Below are 4,628 nucleotides of genomic sequence, written 5' to 3' on the forward strand. Positions count from 1 at the left end.
CCCCCTCTGATTCAATATACCTAATGTCTAAATGTACGTGCTATTCTTTTCTGTTAAATCTTCCAATTTTTTACTGTGTATCTCAGCTAAGTATGTTAAAGAGTGCAACCTGATTGAATAAATTCAAATATATGTGCGAATGGCTGAAAAATAAAATCTATACTCCTCTCAGACATATTTTCAACAGAGAGATTTGTTACATCAAATGAAACCTCAAACTTTAAAAAGGTAGCAGTATATCAAACAGATGCAGGTAGTTCAAGCCGAGTGCCAGTAGGTATTTTGGGGTGCAGTTGTTACTATACAGACAAACTAGTTCAATTTGTTTTCCTTTTTTGTTTTGGGGCAAATCCGTCTAAATTATTCCTGACTTTTTTGGTTTACAAGGATGTGTCTCTCCCTTTCCCATTTCCCTGTAAACAAATTTCTCAGGATTTCGCTTGTTTGTTAGTTTCACTGTTACTCTAACGGAGTGACAGTAAGGCCTGGGCAGTCGGAGGGCAGGGCAGAGGAAGAGTGGTTATTTGCATGAGCGCATTCTTGTAAGTGACTGCAAGTAAATGACTTAGTCAAACACATAACCAGGAAAATGAGTTTTTCTATCAGAACATGAGGAAGTGCTGAGAGGGTATTTTTCTAGAAAAATTAAATATAGTTTGTCTTCTGTCAAAATTAATTTAATTGAAGAATAGAAAACTACCCTTCAATTCCACTTTAGAGTACGACATATGGTAACTGCTTTCCTTTGTAATTGTCTTTATTACTCATGTTGCAATTAGTTTAGCCTAATCCACCTCTCCGTTATTAAGAGTGGATATATTACAAAGCAGAAAGAGCACTCATGTGTCAAAAAATTATTATGTATGAAATTAACTGTCTAAATTTAAATTCTCTTTTGTTTTAATAAAAAAAGGTCAGGTTGCCTTACTTTCAAAAGAAGAGGAAAGACGCTGCTGAGCTTTTTGGAGGTTTATCAGGCAGCAGGACTTCATTTCTTTGACAATTAAAAATATTGTGGTGGATGGAGATACATGCTAATAATGTTCTTCTTCCCTTGAGACAAGGAAATGGAAAAAAAATAGTGCAGTCTAATGAAGGATAAGATTTTCAACTTATCCATTCCAACACAATTTTGGATACATGTTAGATGCACACTGAATGTTCTATATTTTGAACTTCCTAGCAAATGCCTGACCTGCACATATAGATAGCTTTCCTTTTAAGAGTCAATAATGAGAAATAAATAAATAAAAATTAAAAAAAGAAACATGGAGCCTTAAAATTCTTAAGAAATAGTAGGAGGAAGAAGTTATAAAAGTATAAACTAATATTAACATAATTTTTAAATATATAAGACATAAAATAATCCACAGTGGAAATGATATATCTGATATTATGAAAATTAAATAATATGTAAGTAAAAACAGCAAACATTCACATATAGCTTACTATATGCCAAACATTGCTTTAAAAATTTTACACCTATTAGCTCATTTAATTTTTACAACAATATTATGAGCAAAGCACTGCTATTGTCCTCATTTACAGATGGGAAAACTGAGGAGACAAAGAAGCATCAAGTAACTTGCTCAAGGTCAGCAGTTATTAAACAGTGGAGCTGGGATTCAAGCAAAGGCAGTATGACACGTGGTAATGAAAGATATGTAAATTAAAGCAGTAATAATCTAAAAGTTTTACTTCAAAATTGGCAAAAATTAAAATAATAATCTTTAATGTTACCAAAAATGCAGGAATAAGAGCATTTTTAAACTAGTGAAAATATATTTTAAATCAATCTTTCTGGTAAGCAATTTGAAAATATATGTTCTACCTCTATCATACTTCTGAATTTTCAGAGAAAATTATACAGTGAGATTTATGTATGAGGAATTTTTTTCTTGTGAAATTATTTCTTTTTTTTTAAATATATTTTATTGATTTTTTAACAGAGAGGAAGGGAGAGGGATAGAGAGTTAGAAACATCGATGAGAGAGAAACATCCATCAGCTGCCTCCTGCACACTCCCCACTGGGGATGTGCCCGCAACCAAGGTACATGCCCTTGACTGGAATCGAACCTGGGACTCTTCAGTCCGCAGGCCGACGCTCTATCCACTGAGCCAAACCGGTTAGGGCGTGAAATTATTTCTAATAATAAATCTGGAACTAGACTAAAAAGTCAACAAAAGAAGGATATGAAGTAAATTATGATTCATATGTTGATGAAAATTGTATAGCTATTATAATTATTTCTAGAAAAAGTGTCAAGGTAAAATGTTAATAAGACAGCAATAAAAACTGTATCCTTATATTCCCAATTTTGACAAAACCATTGATATATAAATATACATATATATCCATATTGCTTGTGTAAAGAAAAAATGTAATTATTTATTATAGAATTTGAATTTCTTTTAAAAAATATTCATCACTTGTATACTTTTTCAACCATTAACAAGGATCATTTATCAGGAAGTTAAATATAGTTTTAAAAAGAATTATGTGGAAAAATTGACTTTAAAATGTTAATTTTATAGCATAACTTGGATTACTTTTAATATCTTCTCATGGAAAATACAGTTTAATTTTATAAATAGCAGCTATAAGCAAATCAGGTTAATAATTTTACTAGGCTATTAAAAATGTTACTTTTACCTATAATATGCAAGCCACTGTGCTAGGTGATAAAAGGGTTATTATTAAGATTACAAAATGATCTTTCACCTGAACAGTGACCAGACCACAGCAAAGCTCAATACATAATTGAGGGAGGAATGGATAAAGGAAAGGTGTGAAATGAATGGAGGGAAAGAAGTAGAGGAGAGGTAGACAGGAAGGGTGGGAGGAGGAGGGATGGAGAAGGGATAGCGAGATAACCTTGTATGGAGTTCAAGGTATAAACTGCAATATTTAGGTAGAAGGCAATAGAGGCTAAAGTCAAAATATAAACAAAAATGTAAATGTTGATTACAGTTTAGTGGTCAGGTGATTTTTATGGATTGGCTTATGAGAACTGGATTTAATTTCAGCAGGCACAGATGGAAATGTGGATTGTTTTAAGAAAGTACAATGAAGAGCACAGTATGGTCTGAAATACTGAATGGCTTGATGGGTCTGCCTGGTATTTTGACTTTTAGACTTATTCATATTCTCTCACATCAGACAAAAATGAGATTATACTTCTTTCCTGTAGAAGTGTACATTCAGTGGTTTGCTCTTACACTTGTAATAGAACACCCAGCTCTTTTCTCTAGACAGCAAGGCCCTACATGCTTCAGCCCTTCTCAACATCTTCTTATTTACCTCTCCCCCCTTTCTCTGTACTCGAACCATACTGACCCTCTTTCATTTCCTCAAATTTAAGTGCTTTGTATATTTTCTTTCTTTCTTCATGGTTCGAGTACAGAGAAAGGGGGGAGAGGTAAATAAGAAGATGTTGAGAAGGGCTGAAGCATGTGGGGCCTTGCTGTCTAGAGAAAAGAGCTGGGTATTCTATTACAAGTGTAAGAGCAAACCACTTTGTTTTGTTGTCTCTAGTTTTGTTTAATTCTTTTTGTTTGGCTTAATATTTACCCCCTTAGAAAGAGCATCCCTGACCACTTTCATGGAGCTTACCACCATTTGTTATCATTAAAAGTAGCCATTCTCTAGCTTATTGATCAATTAGCTGATTAAGAGATTCATTGATCCCTCTCTCCCACTGGATGTTGATATTCATAGTCAGGCAGCATCTCTGTGTGATTCAACATTTAATTCATTGGTATTACATACTAGGGGTTTCAGAGGATATTTGAATATTTAATGACCATTGTATTTAATGAATGATGACCTAGAGTTGAAAGGAGTTTTAGACATTTGCCCATTGAAGAAGTGTTCTATCTATTTAGGATAGAAAATAAAAATCACATAGTCATATCAATTGATGCAGAAAAAGCATTTGACAAAATCCAACACCCTTTCTTGATAAAAACCCTCAGCAAAATGGGAATAGAGGGATTAAACCTCAACATAATAAAAGCCTTATATGACACACCTACAGCCAACATCATACTCAATGGGCAAAAACTAAAACCATTTCTCCTAAGAACAGGAACAAGACAGGGATGCACACTTTCACCACTCCTGTTTGGCATAGTTCTGGAAGTGCTAGCCATAGCAATTAGACAAGAAGAAGAAGTAAAAGGTATCCAAATTGGAAAAGAAGACATAAAACTGCCATTATTCACAGATGACATGATACTGTACAGAGAAAACCCTAAAGGCTCCATCAAAAATTATTAGACTTAATAAATGAATTTGGCCATGTAGCAGGATATAAAATTAATGCCAAGAAATCCATGGCATTTATATACACCAATAGAGAACTTAAAGAGAGACTAAAAAAACAATTCCATTTACTATTACACCAAAAAATTAAGATCCTAGGAATAAACTTAACTAAGGAGGTTAAAAGACCTTTACTCAGAAAACTACAGGACACTGAAAAAAGAGGTAGAGGAAAACATAAACAGATGGAAGAACATACCATGTTCATGGATTTGTAGGGCCAACATCTTTAAAATGTCCATACTACCCAAAACAATCTATAGATTCAATGTACTCCCCACTAAAATAACAATGGCATATTTC

The sequence above is a fragment of the Myotis davidii genome, unplaced genomic scaffold (assembly GCF_000327345.1).
Source record: "Myotis davidii unplaced genomic scaffold, ASM32734v1 scaffold269, whole genome shotgun sequence".
NCBI classification, from domain to species: Eukaryota; Metazoa; Chordata; class Mammalia; order Chiroptera; family Vespertilionidae; genus Myotis; species Myotis davidii.